Genomic DNA, 22135 nt, shown 5'->3' with positions numbered 1-22135 from the left:
GGTTCCTAAAACTACTTTAGTGTGTAGTCCATACTACAAGTTTTTGTTTGAAAGCAAACTTAAGCTACAAACACCAGCAGAAACCATTTTTAAGGTGAAGAGGCCGTGTTGTGTCATATGCTGTTGGGTTTAAGTGGGCGCTTCATAACATCCCCATAGTCGCACCCACATTGCAGCCCATCCCAGCTGTGCAATGGAGACCTTACTGAAAGCTCACAGGGCAATGAAGGGACAAGGCTTCTACGTAGGAAGTTCAGATTAGGTTTCCTACCAAGCATGAGAGGTCTTCAAAAAAGTTCATGGAAGGCCTGTTTTTATTAAAAAAAAAAAAAATGGATGAGTTTCAAATTTTTTGTGCTAAATTTTTTTAATTCCATTTTCCATTAACTTTTTGAGGGGCCCTCATACTGCATTGTTCTTTTTTATCTGTGACAAGTCTGCCATAAAGCACTTCTCATCCTTCCCAAATCAGCTTACTAAATTCTTTAAAGCAATTCACTTCTTCACTTCAGTTTATGAATTTCACTTAGCAAAAAATACGGTCTTTGACTTATGGTTGTTTTTTTTTAATCTTTAGTATTATGGTGGGGTGAAAGCAATACATTCAAACTCAGTAGACACCTACACTAGTGATGTGGGATCCCATCCTCTCTCCCCGTGCTCAGCAGTGATGAACACAACTCCCAGTCAGCCATGTCACCATGAGGGGACGCAATGGATACTCTTGCTACGGTAGATTGTGTTGCATGTTTTATACAGGTATTCAATAAATCACATGATATGCAACATTCCAACAGGTTTTGTGTTAGATTTTTTTTGAAAGATTTGAAAGGCAGAGTTACAGAGGCAGAGGCACCTGCTGGTTCTCGCCCCAAATGGCTGCAATGGCTGGAGCTGTGCCAATCCGAAGTCAGGAGCTTCTTCCAGGTCTCCCATACAGGTGCAGGGACCCAAGCACTTGAGCCATTTCCCACTGCTTTCCCAGGCCTTAGCAGAGAGCTGGATCAGAAGAGGGGCAAGAACCAGCGTCCATCTGGGATGCCGGCATTGCAGGGCATGGCACAGTGCCAGCCCTCCTTGTGTTAGATTTTTACCTAACTCTAGGTTCATATGTTCTGAGTGTGTTTAAGCTATGCTAGGCTAAGCTATGACGTTTGATAGGTTAAATCCATTTTAACTTACGATGGATTTATTGGGGTATAAGTGGAGGAACATCTGGAATAGGTAATTAACAAGTAATAGCCTGATGTTCAGCAAAACAGTGCACATGTGTTGTTCTGCAAGCCCCTTCCCTTTGGGGTGCTGGTTATTATTGCACAAGTTGATGAAAAACAAAAATTTTTGATTTCTCTGCTTAACCTACGGGTTTTTGAGTGCACCTTTATTTTCATGAGCTAATAAAAGGAACATTGGAAGGAACTTAGAAGGGACCAGGTTACAAATGAAGATAAGCTAAGAAGTATGTTTAATGTGGAGACTTAAATAGTGGTGCTAAAAATATTTTTTCACAAAACCTCAACCTTAGAAATCAGAAGTCAAGGTCCAGAACTTGGGAGTTCAAAGACAGAAAAAATTGCATTTATTCATGTTTATTCAACAGGATGTTCAATATGTTTTACTGCCTGTTCCCTGTTAGAAACTGAGCAAGGGAGTGGGAAGCAAGGATGGCACACACCCCAAGTCCTGTTGTGGAGTGAGCGCCACTTCTGTCTTGCTTCACAGTATTTTATCCTTTATATTCAACAACTAAAATGGAAAACATGGTAGATTTAAAAGAGATTCATGCTTACAAGGCAAATAAAAATGTATTTTAAATCTCTTGGTGGAAAGTGACCAATTAGGAATTTTTAGGATAAAGGTGTGGTGTTCCACTGTTGTGACTGAAATGATAGGAACCTGAAGCTCAGCTGTGCTGTCATCGACACCACCACCGCTGGTACTTCTGCAGTTGCCCACTGCCCTGGTCCAGCCCTCCAGCTGAGCCCTGCCCGGTGCGGCAAGGCCTCGAGTTGGACTGATTCTGAGCAGGACACAGGCACCCACACTTGGCTCCCCGGCCTGAGCGGAGCCAGAATAAGGTAAAAGCAGTGCTCCCCATGGCATATTTGTGCCATTAATGAAATAAATCAGTCACTCTTTGGAATATTAATAATGAAGGACAGACCTTCAACCTAGGGGTTAAGAAGCTAGTGGAGACGCCCACATCCCAGACTGGAACTCCCAGGTTCAATACCTTACTGCAGCTCCTAGCCCGGCTTCTGCTCACGCAGACCCTCCCCGTCACTTACATGGGAGACACTAAGTGCTCTTGGTTTCTGGCTCTAGTCTGGACAAGTCAGCTCTTGTAGGCATCTGGGGAGTGAAACAGCACATGGGAGCGCGCTCTCTCCCTCCCTGTCTCCCTCTCAAATAAGTAATTTAAAAAAAATGAACCAGGCTTCATAAGAATATTAAACACTTATTTACAACTTCACATTATTTTTATTTTGGTTTTTTTATAGTAAGTATATTAATAAACTCAATACTCCCAGATAATTCAATAATAAAAACAGACATTAACAAGAAATCAGACAGAAAAACTGTTAGAAGAAAGGGGTGCATCTGTTATTTCAGATTCTTCAAAGAGAGGATTGCTTCTTTCTGCTTCCTGTGCGTCCTCTGTCTTCACAGGACGATTAAACTGCAGAGTGAGGTCACAAAGCAGTAACTGGGAGAGTTCTGTAGAAAAAGCAGAATATTTCACATGTCATAAGCAACTATGACTGCATTAAATAGCTATTCCTAATTTAGCTTTTAAAAATGACTAAATTGTCCGATGGCACTGCTGCATTGCCTTCTAGTTCCCAGTGTTGCTCTGAGAATTTTCACACGATTCTAACTCTTCATCCTGATGACTTTCTCCTCAGAAGCTTTACAGATCTTTTTGTCCTCCCAGTATCCTGAAATTTCATAATATTGCACCTTAGTATGGGTCTACTTTCATTGTGTTGGGTTCTCTCATTGTAGAAACTCCTGTTCTTCAGTTCTCAGAATTTTATACTATTTCCTTAATGAATTGCCCCCATCTACTCTACTGGCTGCAATGTCTAAGACTCTTCCTTCACTAATCTTGTAAACATTTTTCCCATTCCTTGCCTTCCAACGTGTTCCTTCTCTGTCATTTTACTCTATAAGGGAATTTCATTTTTATTTTTATTTTTATTTTTATTTTTCGACCCTTTGAGTTTTCATGTCTATTGTCAACTTTGAATTTCCAAGAGCTCCTACTGGTCTCTGTTTTTAGTATCCTATTCCTTCTTTATGGTTATACCATTTTCCCTTAGGTTCTCCATGAATATTAATGTAGTTTCTTGACAGTTTTATCTTTCCTCATAATTTTTGTTCCTATATGTTGGTTTTGTCATTTTTTATTAGACTCCTCAAAAATCTGCTGTGCCATAGTTGTTTGCTCACATTTAAGACCATGGCACAAAAACAACTGGAAGCTCCGTGTCCATGGTAGTCTAGACAGTGGGGTGATCTCGTTGGATTATTTTGTTGTGCAAACCTCTGCTGTCAGTATCTTTAGGTCTTTTCTCTTGGGATGGTCAGATTCCTGAAAGAAAGCCCTTAGAGGACATACATCTGGCTGCTACTGTTCTGAAAGGAAAATTTTTGAAAGCAGAAATACAACTTGCTGGTGTCTTGGTAACTACATGAAAAAAAAAAAAAAACTGGGGGTGGGGTGGGGGTCTTGTAATTTAGTATATAAACATTGTCTTAATATCCCTAATTTTTAGTATTCTCCCTGGGCTGTGGTACAAGCTATAGGCCACAGATGCCTTGTTTCAACTTTGAAATTTCTGTGACAGAGAAGGGACACATGACAGTTGCCCAGTTATATAGAAACCTCAGGGGTTTGTAATTTCTGAAACAATTAGTCCTTCCACTAATAACTTTCTAGTAACCCTCATGTTCAAAGGATTCTGGTGTGTATGGAATCTTGGGGGCGATTTCTTGGCTTTACTCAGTCAGTTTAGAGTTCAGAGTTAGACTCTAGGCTTCAGACTTGTCTATTTGCTTCTACTGGTTTCCTGTTTTGTTATCTCTTCTTGAGATCATTTTAGATTTTTGGTCTCCCAAAATCAATTTAAATCTCAGGTCTATCAGTGACTAGAATTGGTTGACTTTGAACTTTCTCAGAATATTTTTGTATCTCTAAATGACAACAATTCCTGTCTCATAGAGTTGTTATAATTAAGTTCACTTATGTAGAGCTCTTAGAAGAGTGCCTGGATATGGCATGCTGTCTTAGCTATTGACATTGTCATTTGGGGGAAGAAGTGAGAGTAAATAGAATGTACATTTAATCTCTATTCACCAGAGTCTGCCCTCCTAGCCTAGTTCACATGTCCCTCATATTCTAACTGCCTGAATTGCCCATACACTTGTTCAGAATGTGCCTATCAGATTGATTATTTCTAATTTACTTTAAGAACAGTCTCTGGGGCCAGCGCTGTGGCGCAGCAGGTTAATGCCCTGGCCTGAAGCGCCCGCATGCCATATGGGCACTGGATCGATACTCGGCTGATCCAGCTCTCTGCTAGGGGTTAGCCTGGTGCGGTAGAGATGGGGTATAGCAATGGAATTCTAAAAGGAAGTGTTATGTGTTAAGGTGCAGACACAAAACAGCACTGTGGATATGAAAATAGCTCAACAGGGTGAAGCACAGAGCACACAGGGAGAAAACAATGAGAGAGACTGGAGAGGCAGGCAGGGGCCTGATCTCAAGAGGTCATACAACTCATCCCAGGAGGCTTGGACTTTTATTCTGAGGACAATGGTGAATCAATGAAGGTTTTCAGATTTGCAATTTAGAAAAAGAATCTTCACTATAGTGCTGACATTGGTTTACAGAGATGATGAATTAAGCAAAGCTAATGAGATCTCTTTAGAGTCCTCAGAGCCTAGGTTAATAGGCACTGTGAATTTATGAGAGAAATGTAGAGCCTAAAGCACTTCCCAAACTCATCCGACACAGAAACATGGGCTTTGTTTTATTATGCACCCTCTATTGAGAAAGCAGGTTCACAACTGAAGTCTGGGAAATGCTGCCCTAGGAAAACACGTTGGAAAAAGCATAGCAGGCACTCACTATTTGGCACCTAACTAACAGTCACTCCTCTCTTCTTCTTGGTTGCTTAACTGTATTTCATTTGAGGTGCTTCTCTCTCCAGCTCCAGCAGCAAGTTCTGGCTGGTCCAAACTGGTCTTGGCAGTTTCATTCTCCTTGGCCAGGGTCGCTATAGGCATGTGCATGCGATGCAAATCTAGCCAATGAAAGGAAAAGGAAAATGTACTGGAGGGGTCTGGGGAAAGGCTCATATGCCAGACAGCATCTGTATTTTGGCTATCTCTGGAGGTAAATGACCATGAAGAGTGATAGAGTGAACAAGAGCAGGCAGATGGAAAGAACCCAGTGCCTAAATCTTTCAATCTCTGAATTAAGTTTAAGACTGGCCTTCTTTGAATCTTCCAGTTATTCCTTATGAGTCATATTGACAATCCAGTTCTTGCAGTTTAAGGCCTCATAACTGACTCAGAGGCTATCCTCCAATATCCAAAAGTTGTTATAAGAAACAACTATTCAGGGCACGTTCATGGTTAGAGGTAGGATTCACAGAAGGAAAGAACAGGGGGACTGATTTAAGCTAGTATATGAGGACCTTATCTAAGATGGAATGAGCCAACTAGTGAAATTCCTCAAAGTATTCAATTCCAGAAATTTAATGTGTCTGGGATAAAATAAAAATATGTTGAGGAGATGAGTTGCTACACATCATGACATATATGGTTTAATCCTACTCTGTGAATGAATCTACTTCCTTTTCAAAGGAAGAAACCATAACTCACAGAATCAAACTAATAATTTTAATTCAGAATGAATGTTAGGGGTTTAGTAAGGATTCATGAGTAAAGGTGTTGAATTTTGAGAAGTGTGACATTCAGGAAACAGTGTGTTTAAAGGTAGGAAAGAAATTTATAGAGGTTAGGCAATATCATAAGCTTGTTAGTGTCAGGGATGAGAATTCAGGCCTGCTGCCTCCCAGGTCAATCTTCAAGTATCATTTGTCTTTCTAGATCTAGTTCATATTGCATTGCAAATATCTCTTTAAAATATTCTGATTAGTAGGCAAAATTTAACTACACTACACAAGGACAAATCACCTCTACTATCTGTTTTATAACAATGACAATGCAAACATTTTTACAGTGATAATACACTTACCTTTCATCTTCTTTAACTCCAAAGAAATTGTATTAATATTTTTAATTATGGCTTCCACCTTTAGCTTATGGTCCGCAACATTGTTATGAAACATCTGATTTTATAAGACAAAAACAATGTGTAAATCAAGTATTCATTTGTACTTTTGAAAAACAAATTTTCAGTATTCCTAAAAAAAAAACCCCTTATTTCAAAATGGAAATAATTGTGAAACGTCTTTCCAAATGGTTGTAACTTTAACATAGTAAAGCACATATAACATTTTTCCAATGTAAACACTACAACTGAATTTCTTAGGATGAGATTCTTTCATCACACCATATCCACAAGAAGGGCCCTTGCAACGGAATCAAGATGCCCCCTTTTCAGAAACCCTCAGCGCTGACAAACTGCCTTGCAATCTCTCATGTTGGAGCTTCTCTAATTTTCTTAAATCAGAGTTGTTTTCTAACCTATTCTTCAATGACAGGGCCCACATATGATTTAAGTACACAGTAAAATTCCAAATAAGATTTCATTATAATGCATTCCTAGAAGGATGGCAGGACAATTATTTTGATGTTAAGAGCTAAGAGCAACACACACTTCAGTTTTGATTAACTAAAATGTGTAAATCAACCCCTTACTAAGTTGTTCAGAAAATGCAGTGCATGTATTTAATCAATTGCATTTGAAATATAAGAGATGGTTTACTAGAAACTAACTTTACACTACTCTCAAAACGACTTGAACAAATTAGCTAGCACACACAGCTCCAGCAATGTGGCAGCTGGGTGATGATGGGTCCCACTGCTTGTCCAAAATGATGGAAAACTAACCTTTCCGTCAACGCTTGCCTTTGTCTTTTCCAGAACCAAGGAGATTGATCCTTTATCTCCCACTCACTTTAGGGCCACTGTAAAAGAAATTTGTTTTCCAGATATCAATGAATAAAAGATACTTCACACCCAGCTCCAAGCCCCTGTATGATAAAAAGTGACTGCTGACTCTTCCTTGGGCATGATTAACCAAATGATTCAAGTTTGAGAGAAAAGGGCTATAAAACAGAAAAGGGGTGGTAGACTTTAAAAACTTTAAAATGAATTTATGGAATTTAAACACTTTAAAAATAAACTCATGTTAAAAAAAATTAAAACCAAGAATGAAGCAGAACCTAAATGGGCAAAAAACGCCCAAAAATTTGGCTCTGCACCCCGGGGGTCTGGTTCTCCAGGGCTCCCTGCGGCCCAGCGGCCTGGCTCAGAGGACGTGGCCGTGTGAGGCAGCCATTAGGCCCACGGTTTTCACTCAAGGCCAAGCCCGTCAGCCCGCCCTGTGGATGCAAGGGAAGCCCTCTGGCCTGCCCAATGGCCTGCTCTGGGATCAAGATCAGCCTAAAGCAACCTAGAACTTTCCATAGCCCCTGGCCACCCCAATGGCATTAAAACTATTCCTCAAAAGCATTTAGAGTGACCCTGGCCTGCCCCCGCCTGTTGACAACCAGAGTCCCGGCCTGGTCTACCCAGCGAACCGCTCTTTACGTCCCAAGGGGAAGAGCCTCAGGCCCTTGGGGGGTCGCACGAGGGAAGCCCCTAAGCCAACCCGTCCATCTGTCCTCTCAGAAGCTTAAGAGAAGCCCAAGGCAACCTGGTCGTTCCCACAGTCCTCACCCTCCCAAGCTAAATGGAAACAGTTTTGAAATGAATTCCTAGTGACCCTGCCCGCACACACCGGGCCCCGTCCCTGCCCTGCCCAGCCCACCGCCATCGAGTTATGCCCGGGGGGCATCCCCAGGCCTTCAGAGACGCCCGGCACGGAATCCAGACTGCCCACTCTCAGGGGCTGGACACTGTGCCTCGGGCGGCCTCGACATTCAACGCCTCACCCTCCCAAACCCCCGCAGGCCACTGTAAAACACAGAGCTTCCGTCACGATGGACCCACCCAACCAAGCGTCACAGAAGTTGTGACCGCTCCGCCGGGCTGGCAGCCGTTGAAAGCAGGCAAGGGCTTCCTATTGGCCAGCGTTTTTGCCTGGGGCTTTCTGATTGGCCAGCCTCTCCGCCCAGAGCATCCTGGGAGCTGTAAGTCCTGAGGCAGGGCGTGGCAGAGAGAGTTCTGGATGCTAGGCTTCTTGTGACCGTTGGTGCCTAACGACCTCTGCGAGGCGCCTCGCAGCCGTTAGCCGCGGTTGATTTTCACTGGACGGGGGTGTGGTTAACGTTACAGGCTGGACTGGAACTGCCTCAGTTTGAATCCCACCCGTTCACCGTCTGCTTAGACGGCAGACAAGCAGTGTCACCGCGGAGACTCCAGTTGTCATCGCCCGTCACAGGGAATGATAGCTGGCTCCGAGCTTTAGTTCAAGGGTTAATGAGATAACGCATCAAAGGCAGGCTTGGCGGATACGTGCTCAGTAAATGTTAGCTATTGTCAGTCGTTACAGATGAGTACGTAAGCTGAGAGGCGCAGGGAGTTTCTTGGCAACTGGGGAGGCCGGATTCAAGCCACCTTTGCTGGATTTCCAGAAGACTCTCTGCCACAGCCACCTTGAGGGGGCCCCCAGAGGTTTTTGTGGGTGCCGCTGGGAGTTGTTCTACGTTCCGCGAGGAGCTCGGGCCTCCAGCAGTTGCTACCCACGTCTTCGCCTACTCCAAGCCTCCCCTGTAGCACACGCCAGCCTCCTGAACCAGTTAATGCCTTCCTGACAAGACGGATATACGAAGTCTGTTGGGCTTGTTATTACCCAGTTACTTTTGGCTTAACGCGGAATTTATCTAATGCAGAGTTAGATGAGGCTGCACAGGGGAAAACCGAGCCTCATTCCTAATGATCACTATGGGATTTTGGAAAAGAATAGCTTCCTTTCTCTGAGCCTCTGTTTCCATAGAGGAATGTGTATCATGAGTAATTCCTAAAACTCACATATTGTTGGGCCACTGACATGATTGCTTGCAATAATCTTATCATTATTATCTTTGTATTTTAAATTTACTTCATTTTAAATTTTAAATTTACTTAAAACTCTTTGTATCAATATAAATGGAATACAACACAAAGTTGACAATATTTCTCTAGAAACTCTTGCTTCCTGATCAAATGACCCCAAAGCCTCATCTGCTTTGCTAAAAATGTGTTCCTATTCAGCGTTAGAGTGATCAGAGACAGTTTAACCTAAACTGAGAGAAATTTATTGCTATAATCTGAGGGATTAAGGGACTTGAAAGGGGTGTAACTATGTGAGTAACATTTTATCTCTGTGTCCTGCATAAAAAAAAATCACTCATATCACTAGTGGGACATGTCCCTGCTTTGCTGAACCCCGGATTAGACATTGTCCAATGTCCCGTCCTGTCTAGGACTAATTACATCTCAATGTGCTATGTGTATGCCCCTCAAAATTCCTGAAGGCAGCGTGTACCCAACACAGCAGTTTCATACCAATCTCTCCACCAATGCTTCCCTCACATAACATTTGAGCACTTTTTAGTCTCTTACTTCTGTTAGTTGCACTGAACATTTTTCATCTAATTCTCTGAGTGATACAAGGTCAGGGGACAAACATTGAGCATTCACTGTAAATCATGCATTATGTTGGATTTTTTATTTATTTATTTGAAAGTCAAGCAGCATACTTCCACCTGCTTGTTCAGTCCTCAAACATCTGCAACAGGAAGGGTTGAGCCGGGCAGAAGCCAAGAGTCTTGGAACTCAATCCATGTCTCTCATATAGGTGGCAAGGACCTAAATACTTGGCCATCACCTCCTGCCTCCCAGGTGCACATCAGAAAGAAACTGCAATGATGGAGAGCAGAGCAGCAGCTCAAACCTCGGCATGGGATACAGGCATCCCAGGCAATGTCTTAGCTGTTGTGCCAAATGCTCACTCCCAGGTTAGGAGTTTTAAACCTGACACCTCACTGAAGCAGCTATCACCCCAGTAAGGAAGGGAAGCTTTTGTTGGTTTTTTAAATTTATTTATTTAGTTCGAGCGAGAGAGAGCTCATTCCCCAGATGGATTCGAAGCCTGGGTCTGGGCCAGGTCAAAACCAAGAGCCAGGAGCCTCATCTAGGTTTCTCATGTGGGTGGCAGGGGTCCAAGTACTTGGGCCATCTTCTGCTACTTTCCCAGGTACCTGGGCAGGGAGCTGGATCAGAAACGAAGCAACTGGGACTCAAACTTGCACTCTGATATGGCATTCAAGAATCACATTGGGGCCGACGCTGTGGAGTAGCAGGTAAAGCCGCCGCCTGCAGTGCCGGCATCCCAAATGGGTGCTGATTTGAGTCCTGGCTGCTCCACTTCCGATCCAGCTCTCTGCTATGGCCTGGGAAAGCAGTAGAAGATGGCCCAAGTCCTTGGGCCCCTGCACCTGCGCGGGAGACCTGGAGGAAGCTCCTGGCTCCTGGCTTCAGATCAGCACAACTCTGGCAGTTGCAGCCAGTTGGGGAGTGAACCAGTGGATGGAAGACCTCTCTCTCTCTCTCTTTCTGCCTCTCCTTCTCTCTCTCTGTAGCTCTTTAAATATTTAAAAAGAAATTAAGAACATTAACAGTGAGAGACAAAGACAAAGAACTAGTGTTGATGTTTTAGAAACACAAGGATAATTTAACATCAAAACAGATGGAAGCAAATAAAAGGAAAACTATCATTTCAGAGTAAGAACAGCTTAGGGCCGGCACCGTGGCTCAATAGGCTAATCCTCTGCCTGCGGCACCAGCACCCTGGGTTCTAGTCCCGGTTGAGGCGCCGGATTCTGTCTGGGTCGCTCCTCTTCCAGTCCATCTCTCTGCTGTGGCCTGGGAGTGCAGTGGAGGATGGCCCAAGTGCTTGGGCCTTGCACCTGCATGGGAGACCAGGAAGAAGCACCTGGCTCCTGGCTTTGGATCAGCGTGGTGTGCCGGCCGCAGCGGCCATTGGGGGGGGTGAACCAACAGAAAAGGAAGACCTTTCTCTCTGTCTCTCTCTCACTGTCCACTCTGCCTGTCAATCGATTGATTGACAATAAAAGAACAGCTTATCAGAAAGCTTCCTGGATGTATCCTCCCCACATCCCACTTAACTTGGATGCAGACAGGTGAAAACTTCACCTCAGTCCTGTGTCATGTCCACCTGTGAGTTGTAAGCGGCCTAGGGATGACAGCGGGAGAAAATAAGGTGTTTAGGGGTAGACTGAAAAAACAAACAAACAAACAAACAGGTGGGCAGACATAACAGTAATAGAATGTGGGGCTGGGCATTTAGGCCTAATGATTAAGACACTCATGTCCCGTATCTGAGTGCCTGGTTTTGATGCTAAGTTCAGGTTCCTGACTCCTGCTTCCTCCTAATGCAGATCCTGGCTGGGAAGCAGTGGAGATGGCTCAAGTGATTGGGTTTCTGCCTCCTGCTGTGCGAGAGCAGGACTGAGTTTCCATGGCTGGCTTTGGCCCCTGGCCCAGTCTAGGACCATTGTGGAAATGTGGGGAGAGAACCAGCAGATGTGAGTGCTCTCCTTCTCTGCTTCTCATTTAAAATAATAATAAAAATAAAAAGATTGAGACTCTTGAAGGTCCAGTGGTGCTGGGAGCTGGGGCTAGGTCCCTGCTCTCCCAGGCACACTGATCCCATCAGAGGGTCCGTTAGACATTTGTAGAAAATGTGGATTAGGGCCGGTGCCGCGGCTCACTAGGCTAATCCTCCGCCTAGCGGCGCCGGCACACCGGGTTCTAGTCCCGGTCGGGGCGCCGGATTCTGTCCCGGTTGCCCCTCTTCCAGGCCAGCCCTCTGCTGTGGCCAGGGAGTACAGTGGAGGATGGCCCAGGTGTTTGGGCCCTGCACCCCATGGGAGACCAGGAAAAGCACCTGGCTCCTGGCTCCTGCCATTGGATCAGCGCGGTGCGCCGGCTGCAGCGCGCTGGCCGCAGCAGCCATTGGAGGGTGAACCAACGGCAAAGGAAGACCTTTCTCTCTGTCTCTCTCTCTCACTGTCCACTCTGCCTGTCAAAAAAAAAAAAATGTGGATTAGGATCCTCATTACCAGACTCACGGGACTCTTGATACAGCTGAATGGCCTCTCATCCATGTGCTGATAACCTTTTATGAACAGATTCAAATAACTGTCACTTGGAAGGGGTCATCATTATGCCAGTCACTATTAACAAAGAAAATCAACTTTGTGTTTCTTTTAAATAAGTGTTATTGGAAGGAAGAAAGGGGATTAAAAATGCCAAAAAAAAAAAAAAACTTACAATAATGTATTTGCCTCCATAAAGTTGTCTTGGAGCAATAATAACTACTGCTTGCAGGGTTTTTTTTTTTTTTTTTTTTTTTTTGCCCCCTTAGGGTTTTTTTCCTCCTGATAGAGATTCTATCTGTATTTTTTTCAAAAGGAAGTAAAAACTTGAAAGCATGGCCTGCTACTTTTAAGCTTGAGACTTGTTTAGTTGAGGCCCTTAAGAAAAAAATCTGTCTTCCTTAATAAGTTGGCAAATACAACACTTTACTGGAACCCAACATAATTCGCAGTTGTTGATTCTAATGTTAATCAAATAAAGGAGATTAAAAAGCTGGTAAATTCCCCATAAAGAGAAAGCTGTTGTCGAACAAGTAGGTGCTTATGCACTTTATGGAGCTGAGTGTGACTGCCTCGGTTAGTTTTATTACGAATCCTTGACATAAAGTCTTTGTTTCCAGGAAAGCAAATTGAGAAAATTATCTCACTTCTTCCATTGGACCTCAGGGCTCCCATTTCCCTCCTTTGCTCAAAAATGCTGGTCTCTGTATCTGGAGACCCGCCCTTTGCAGCAGAATCCACTTCCTTCTCAATATGGCTTTGTGCACCTGCTGTGTGCACAGATTTGGGAGGTAGTAAATGAGCACATGCTTGGGTCATTATCTGAGGATCACGACCAGCATCCACAGGATCAAAGATATTCCCATGTCACCAAACAACCAATGCTTTCTCCATGGCCAGCTACACAAACAAAGCAACAAGCAAGCCCTAGACTCCTGCCAGGGTGACCGGAAGTGAAGACTGGATCCCTACTCACTGTCTTTTTCAAGTAGCTGGTGTTACATTAGCCAGAGACTTCTTCATCTCCAGGAGAAACACTTCTGTAACAAACAAACAAAAAAGATGTTAATGCAAATCCACAGGGCTTCCAGGTTGACGGAAGTGTTTTCACTCCTAATTAAGAAATTACAGTTCTGTATCAACATTTCCCTCTGAAACAGGAAGTTATACAAATAGAGTTGCTGGGCACAATACAGAATACTCAGCTAAATCCAAATTTCATGGAAACAACAACTCAATACTGTTGTAGAGGTATGTCCTAAGTGTTGTACAGCACACACTCCTAATTTATTCATTGTTTATCTGAGATTCAAATGTAGCTGGGAGTCCTGTAGTTTTTGTTTGCTAAATCTGGCAACTCTACCCAAAACCCTTCAACTGCGAAAAGCAACCGCTATGAAGCTGTTTAGACTCAGTAACTATGAAAGCCAAGAGAATATAGAAATTAGAGACACTTACCGTGCCAGACCTTGCTGCTCCTCTTCTTCAGCATCCCAGTAACCCAAGCAAGAAGCTCCGTCTTTGGGGAAGCAGGTGGACCAAAGCTGGCAGCCCTCAACATGACACTGTGTCTTGTCAATTACTTGCTGGGCCTTTAGGTCTGAACACTGTGCTTGGCTTTTTAGAAGCTGCCTTCAGTCGGCAAGGCATATTCATGGCCCAAGTTGTGTTCATTTTCAGAGATCTGCCAATCAGAGAATACCTGTCTCTGTCCCCTAATAAAATATGTTCCCAATTCTATCACATCAGCCATCCATGCCCCAGCAATATTCCCTCTGCTTATTAAAGGCATAGATCCTGAGCAGATGCTGTCTCCTCTGGGCATTGTTCCCCACTCCCATGCAAGGAAGAGTGAGCATCTTTGTGCAAAGACATGGAAGGTTCATGAAGTCAGTTACAATGGGATATAAGTGTGTGCTCACCATTTGTTATGAATAAAAAACGTAAATGTGCATAAGCCAGTCTGGAAGACTGTGCTTCAAAATGTTGATGATTATTAACCTTTATGATTATGGAACTTAAGGGTGATTGTCTTTGTGTTGATTTATTTATCCTAGCTGTAACTTGAACCCCAATCCCTTCCTCTATGTTTGCAACTTTCCAGGTCACTTCTCAACATGGTACAACCTCAATCACTTTAAAGCTGTGTCTCAAACTTTACAGCACACAACTATACGGAGAGCTGGCGTAAATGCAGATTCTGCAGCCCACCCCACAGAATCTGCTTTAGCGCTTATAAGGTGAAGGTCCCTGAATCTTGAATCCCCTTCCATTGTGTCCTAGGTGTTCTGTGGACCAGGCTGGGCACAACATTGACTTGGCATCATTGGGTGTCTTCTACAAGTCTTTTTTTTTTTAAGGTAGAGATACACAGACAGCGAGTTCCCATCTACTAGTTCACTCCCCAAATGCTTATAATGGTCCCCAGCTGGGGCCAAGCCAGGAGACAAGAACTCAATCTAGGTCTCTCACGTGGGTGGCAGGAACCCAGTTACTTGAGCTGTCACCATTGCCTCTCGGGTTGTGTCTGCATCGAAAGAAGCTGCAGACAGGAACAAGGTGGTTGAACGCAGACGCAGGCACCTGATAGGCCCACTCTTCCACAACCTTAAACACGTGATGACTGTTGAAACTTATGTTGCTTCCTAGTACCCAAGTTCAATGGGGTTCCTTTTCCTTAAGTATTTCTATAATTTTAATTTTAAATAAGGTCCACATAATGAGAGGGGAAAGGATGGAAGGCCTGCCCTGGCACTGACGGAAACACACATCAGCTTCATCCTCCGACAGAGAAAGGAATAAACATCTCTGCTCCCAGTTCTCTAAGAGGCTACTTTAAAAATAGCCTGAGGAAAATGGAATTAAAGATGAAGGGGCCAGCACTGTGGTGGTAGGTAGGGTAAGCACCGCTTACTGAGTGCCAGTTTGAGTCCCAGCTACCCCACTTCTGATCCAGCTCCTTACACATGCACCAGGGAAGGCAGAGGAAGACGGCCCAAGTGCTTGGGCCCCTGCCAGCCTTGAGGGAGACCCGGATGGAGTTTTTGGTTTCAGCTGGCCCAGTCCTGGTTCTTGTGGGCTTTGGGGGAATGAAACAGCAGATGGAAGCTTTCTCCCCCTCTCTGTCATTCTGCCTTTCGAATAAATAAGTAGAATAAATCCTTTTTTAAAAAGCGTATTTTCATCCAAGGGTTTTTTTTTTTTTTTTTGCAATCCATGCATACATTTTTCATAGTATGCATTTTCTGTGACTATTTTAAAGACCCCCTCATATGTCTCTAGTTTCACTTGCCCATAATCATGGAAAGTCTAATGCTAAGGTCCGGGATGTTACGAGACTTTAAAAAATGCTTATTTTTTGTACATAAGTGGTTGCACTCAAAACTCTCGTTGTACCTCCGCCGCTTCCCCCTGCTCCAGGACAGCAGCCCCTCCGGCCTGCGCCGCCTGCAGTGACGCCCTCTCTTGTCTCCCACCGCCACGCTTGCTCACTGCGATCCACTCTGAGGGTGGGATGAGCTTTCTAGAATGTGCAGAGGATGAGGCCCTTCTGCTTGGAGCCCGTCGTGGTTTCCTCTAGTACAGGGAAAAAGCACTGACGTCTTGCGCCTGGCCCATGAGGCCATACAGCTCCTGGCTCCTTTCCCAACATCGTCTGTCAGTCCCAGCAGGTGCCAGCAATTGTCTGGCTGTTGTTTCTTCTGAGCCTCCCAGGTGGGCTTTTCTTGATGCCTGACCACAGACAGGCCATCCTCTAAGATCACCCCATTCCCCATCCCAGCCCCTTCCTCTTCCCATCCAATACTTGATAGAATGGATCGTGTCTTTGTGATTTTGTTTCTGACCTGTCTCTTTTACTGCAATGCACTTCCTTCAAGGGCATGGTCTTGTTCACAGTCGTCTACCCTGTACCTAGCACGTAGTGAGTGCCCAACCTACCCGCGCTCAGGAGCTGGATGAAATCGGCTCCTGCTACAGGATGACAGCCTGAGAAACCAGGACAGGCCTTGCCCCCGGGGACCCCCCCAGGATTCTCCCGGCAACCTCAGCTCCTAAGCTCTCAGAGGAAAGGACACCCCGTGGCAGCCCGGGAGAATGCGGAGGATCTGCAGCAACATAACCACAGCCGTCTCAGCTAAGGCCATTGCCCCTTTGTGCCGTCGGCTTCTGGATTCTGAGCCACGGACCCAAGCTCCAGCAGAGCAAGAAGAAGCAGACCCACAGCTGTTGTCAGACCCCACGGGAGCCGCACGTCGGGGAGGAGGACGCGCAACTCCAGCCTCTGCTGAGGCTACTGTCTCGGCTGTGGCTCGTCATTTGAATAAAAATCAAATGACTTAGGATCTGTCCAGAATGAAGGATGTTTTAATACTTTGTGTGTAAAAACACTGATATTTTGCTGCTTTTTTATTAAACAGATTTTATTATTTTTCAGAATCTTGTCAGCATAATCGTTTTATGGGCGGATGAAATATTCAGCCCTGCCACTGCTGGAGCTCTTTCACGGCAATTACCTTGTGGCACTTGGGCTGTAATTAGTTTTTTTTTCGCCCAGGATTTTTCTCTGGGTCTGGGTAATAAATGAAATATGACCAGAATTTAAATTTGTCAATTACAAGCATGCATCGTGCATAAACACTCAGCACAGCCATGAATCCCAAACCACAGGCTGTTGCTGGGAGGGGTTGGGGCGGAGGCGGGGTGGGGGGCAGATGCTCTGAAAATTAAAATGGAAATAAAACTACTGCCTAGCAAGCGAAAAATAGCCCCCAAAGAAAGCTGATTTCCCGCAGCGTTCATGCGTGGTTCTCCGCCCCCACCCGAGGGAGCGCGCTCTAGATTACAATTCTGCAGCGTGAAAGTGAGGACTGGAGGAGCAAGCCGTGAACTTGTGGGAGAATAATCTGCCCGGAGCTCTGACCTCCCGCCCTGTGGCTTCCTGTTTCCAGTGTCAGATGCAAAGGTTCTGGGACAGGGCCACCCGGCGCCCACTGCATTATACAGACTGGTGGTGGGAGGCTTCCCAGTGAGCTGTGGATGGATTGGCAGATGTGGCACCGGGATCCACAGTGGCCCAGCAGCGGCAGGCTTCTTTCCCGGAGCTGACTCCATCACTGCTCCTGTGGGGCCCTCTGCCGACCAGCTCTTGTACCGGCGAAATCGCACAGCTGAGAGATGGTGATAAATCACCGCTTAAACTAACGCCAAAAAAAAAAAAAAAAAAAAAAAAAAAAGCAAATGTTTTTCCAACTTTGATCTCTAAGAGGCCCTGGGCAAAAGAAAAGGAACTCTCATTTTTGTAAGCTGGCCAAAACTCATGCACTTATTCACGCGGTGCCATGCAGTTTTGCTGAGTGTCTCTTCTGTGTGAGACACTGTTCTGGGTGTGGGGCATATGGTGGTGAGCAGAAACCCACAGGAGCAGACAGGTGGACACCCACATAGCACACAGGTACGTGTCACGTGACCCTGGAATGAGCCACTTTCAGGGAGGAGGATGTCACGACGGGGAGGTGACGCGGCTGAGGCAGTTTCTGGGAGGGTTTCCCGGAGGAAGGGACTTCAAGGCTGAGGTGAGAAGCCGGGAAGAGCCTTCCAGGCAGCGGAAAGAGCATGTTCAAGGAGGCCTGTGATGGGAGGCAGCTTTGCGGACCAGAGAGGTTAAATGAATGTCAGCGAGGCTGGAGAAGCACAGCAGAGGGAAGAAGCCCAGGGCAAGACAGGGGAGGGGAGGAGGCCAGGACCAAGCCAGGACCCTGTGGGCTGACTGGATCTCTCCTGACACCTGTGGGAAGCCACAGGAAGACCCACAGGTCTGAAGCAAGTGGGAGGTGAGAATGGTGCTGGTTGATGGGCTCATAATTTTTTTTTTTTAAGATTTATTTATTTACTTGAGAGGCAGGAGAGTGAACCAGCAGATGGACAATGGCTCTCTCCCTCTCTCTCCCTCTCTCTCTCTGTATCTCTTTTAAATAAATGAATAAATCTTTTTAAAAAAAAAAAAGTCTAGTTCAAAGTGTATGCAGTGGTCCACGCAACAGATGATAGTGTCTTTTATAAAATGTTGGCAGAAGGGATGGGAAGCTCCATGTTTAGGAGGCAGAGCCCACGTGGGCTTGGTGATGTGGTGCCTGGGGATGGAGGCACGGCCTCTATGTGGCTAGAGCCTCGCAAAACACCAGGAATCTGTGTTACATCTGATGAAACTGAGACTCAGGCTCTCAGGCCCGTGGGCAGAGCACTGCCCAGCCAGAACCACAGCTGGGTGAGACAGACCACCCAGGTGGGACAGGCGACGTCCCCCAGAAAGTCACAGCTCCTTCCACTCCAAGGCCCTTCGACGCGAGGACCCCAGGCTTCTGCAACAGGGACTCATCCATGTGGGCTCCAATGCCAGCTGTGCTTCCTGCTTCCATCAGCCTGAGCACATGGCTAACACGACTCAGCTGGTTCTTTGAAGACCTGGATTCAGATGCAAGTGTAAGGCTGTGGCTTTTTAATGGAATATTGTTTGTGAGTAGAGTATATTATAGTGGCTTAAAGATTTACTGCATCACTATGAATACCTTCAATGAATGCTGAGTATACAGAAGGAGCTCAATAAATACGCGCTGCATGTTGTACTTAGATTTTTGTTTTCCTCCCTGAAATTCCTCTGCTCTTTCAGTTTCCACCCCACAAAAACAATTATATTTGTCACTGGAAAGAGTATTTTAGAGAAATGCTTCAAAAAGACCTTTCTGAATGACCTAATTCACAATACAGATGTGACAATCACACAGGGGCTTTCCCTTCCACCAAGCCAGCAAACCCCGGGCACCGCAGTGCTGTACAACTCGGGGGGCCCTCTGCCACCAATGTCAGGCCCACTCTTCTTTGGGGCCACAAATACCCTTTCCCTATGTCCAGGCTTATGTCTTTTTTTAAAAAAAAAGATTTTATTTATTTATTTGAGAGGTAGAGTTACAGACAGTGAGAGGGAGAGACAGAGAGAGAGGTTTTCCATCCGCTGGTTCACTCCCCAAATGGCTGCAATGGCCAGAGCTGTGCCGATCCGAAGCCAGGAGCCAGGAGCTTCTTCCAGGTATCCCACACGGGTACAGGGGCCCAAGGACTTGGACCATCTTCTACTGCTTTTGCAGGCCACAGCAGAGAGCTGGATTGGAAGAGGAGCAGCTGGGATTTGAACCAGCACTCATGTGGGATGCTGGTGCCGCAGGCGGAGGATTAACCTAGTACGCCACAATGCCAGCCCCCAGGCTTACGTCTTGCCACAGTCAACTTATTAAGGCATTTTCCCCTCGCTAGAAAATCAAAACCACCATGGATGACTCAGAGAAGTACCTGAAGAGGAAAAACCAAAAAAATTCACCTGTGAGCAAGCCGTCCACCTAGAAAACCTAACGGCAAACATGTTTGTGCCATGCCTTCCCACCTGTTTTTCCTCCCTATTGCACAGTTTGTGAAAAAGGATTGCTCCTTCAATTGCCTTTAAAGGGAGAACAAAGTCTTCCTGTCATCCCTTCCAGAAAGAACCCAAGCAATCCCTATTATGTAAACTCTCTGAAAGAAGCAGACTGATCACAGTTGTTGCTAAGTCATTTGTTGCTATAGCAATGCTTGGCCCTGGAGCACAATCAACAACCATCCTGACTCCAGCATCCAAGCCAAAGCCACCATTATCCCTCTTGGAGCACTTGGGGGGCACAGGCTTTGCCAACACCGTTCATTTAAGTTAGCAGCTCCCTTCTTTGTCACTCAGATTTCCTGTGCTTCCTACCAAGTCACACTGGGGGATTAAAAAAAATCAAAGGCAAAAAAAAAAATGAGACCCTTGAGGGTTGGAGTCAACCCTCCTTTGATGGGCAGCCTTCTGGAGATCTGAGGTAGATGTATGCTCCTTGCCTCTGATGCTGTCTCTGCTGGGAATGTGGTCTGCCACCTTCGATGCCTGTCACCCATGGCAACGCAAGGTCTTATGGGTCAATCCCATAATAGTGAAAATTCTGGCAACATCTTATGTAACTAACCCTAGGTACTTTTGCTGAAAAGTTAAGAGAACAGCCTCACAGAACATTCTGGAAAGCTCTTTGTCATGCTATGGACAAATATAAAATATCATAGCTGAAGGAAGATAATTCATACCAAATGAAATTCTCTTTAAATTGCATTTTCCCATAGACTTTTTGAAGTAGCCTTGTTTGTATTATTTCATTTGATTTTGGCAAAACCCCTATTGGGAAGACAGATGAAGAAATAGAAGCTCCCAGAGATCGTGACTTGCCCAAGGTGCCTTCTCCAGGAGTGGCAGAACAGTCAGTTTCAAGCTCATGCTATCTCAAAGCCTGCTCTCCCGATCCTTATGTTACATTGCCTTGAAGGACAGGAACAGTCATATATGGACTTGCTACTCTGCACAAAATGCTGGCGATTTTACATACATGAAGCGCTAAGATTGGGCTGGGTAGACATTATCCCCATTAGCAGACGGGGAAGCTGAGTCTCAGATGCGTGGTGTGCCCGAGGTTAGCCTGTCGTTGTACTATAGAGTCTTTGAACTCAGGGCTGGTTGGCTACAGAACTGTGTGCTTCCTCCTCGGCACAACAACGCCTGCCACTAGAAATCATTCAACCTAGCGTTGCCTTTGTACAAGTGAGGGAAGTGAGGCCTGGAAACATTCGACAGCTTCCCCAAGGTCAACTCTCAAGGGCAGAGAATGCCTCCCTCCAGCTTGACTAGGCAGATGGAGTTCATTAGCTCTAAGCTGACCTGGTATACAAATAGCCCCTTCTCATTCAGGCCATGTCCCAGGAGTGTCTGCAAAAGCAATTGCACTTGAAGAGTGTGTTCAATGTAGGGCAACGGCGGAGTCTGGAGCCATTTCCACTGTGAGCCTAGCCAGCTGGTCTCCCAACTGGGCTTCGACACACCTCACATCTGGGGAAAGTCAATGCAAGGGAAGTACAAGGCGTGGGGCCAGGCAAGAACAACATTTTTGGTGTTTGGTCCTGTTTGTCCCTCTCGCTCCTTCTCTGCTGGGTCACCTTGCTTGTCTGAGTCTGCACCTGTAGAGTAGGGCGCCCCCATGACCCCTTGTTGCAGATTCTGCCAACTGCTTTCTCCTTTGCCCCTTTGGACAGAAGGGGTGGAAATGGCTCCCCACTGATTCTAGCCCTGGGGTTGCTCCCGCATCACTTTCCACCATATCCAACCTTGCCCACACCACGATGAACTGCCCCTTGAATACATTACACAACCTGAGCATGCGCGCTGCTTCCTGCCAAGACCCTGACGGACTCACCACCCATGTAGCTCCTTCCCAATACTTACTGCAGCCCATAAACATTTCATCCGTCATGCATGTGTGTTACTGCCTTTTGCCCTTTAGAATGTGAGCTCCAAGAAGACCTGGACTTGGTTTATATATGCTCAAACATTTTCCCTTAAAATCAGGATGACCTATTCACAGCCCAGCCATGACTGTGGCAGCCAGGCCTGTGGAAGGATTGGCTGCAACTGAATAGAAGGTTGAAGGCTACCTCAACAGAACAGCGCCATCCAGGACGCCCCTCCCCAGGATGAGCGCGGTCGTGTTCCTGAGCTTTGTTTCTATGTAGCCCCAGCTGCGGCTCCCTGGTCTGGATTTGTCCTGGGGAAGTTTCACACTGGCTCTCGGGACCACAGCCATCATCTTGTACTCAAGAGCCTGCAGGTGACATTGGATGCCTCACATCAAGGCCCTAGGCCTCAGCTTCCTGATTTGTGAATGTGTCATGGAAACCATCTGTATTCAGGCCTTGGGTATGGGCCTAGATAAATGCCTGCTATACTT

The 22135-nt window shown here is 45.7% G+C and overlaps 2 long non-coding RNA genes across 6 annotated transcripts; both read right to left on the bottom strand.

Annotated features, from left to right (window-relative positions):
* Positions 1-2458: 2458 nt before the first annotated feature.
* Positions 2459-8314, bottom strand: LOC103347960 (putative uncharacterized protein C5orf58). Of its 5 annotated transcripts, none has more exons than XR_001793118.4 (5): positions 8133-8147; positions 7087-7163; positions 6269-6362; positions 5135-5309; positions 2579-2718 (listed from the first exon to the last, which is right to left on the bottom strand). It is a non-coding gene; the product is annotated as a putative uncharacterized protein C5orf58 (long non-coding RNA). The 5 variants fall into 5 exon arrangements; XR_001793119.4 differs by lacking the exon at positions 8133-8147 and adding an exon at positions 8009-8106; XR_001793120.4 differs by lacking the exon at positions 8133-8147 and adding an exon at positions 7918-7932.
* A 4280-nt stretch (positions 8315-12594) lies between these two features.
* LOC127490546 (uncharacterized) lies at positions 12595-17444 on the bottom strand. The gene is made up of 3 exons (XR_016236453.1): positions 17309-17444; positions 13761-13986; positions 12595-13342 (listed from the first exon to the last, which is right to left on the bottom strand). It is a non-coding gene; the product is annotated as an uncharacterized LOC127490546 (long non-coding RNA).
* Positions 17445-22135: the final 4691 nt, after the last annotated feature.

This window comes from Oryctolagus cuniculus, chromosome 6 (genome assembly GCF_051225735.1).
Source record: "Oryctolagus cuniculus isolate XC-2025 breed Fujian yellow rabbit chromosome 6, ASM5122573v1, whole genome shotgun sequence".
In the NCBI taxonomy this organism is placed as follows: Eukaryota; Metazoa; Chordata; class Mammalia; order Lagomorpha; family Leporidae; genus Oryctolagus; species Oryctolagus cuniculus.
This window is presented reverse-complemented; position numbering and strand designations above follow the sequence as displayed.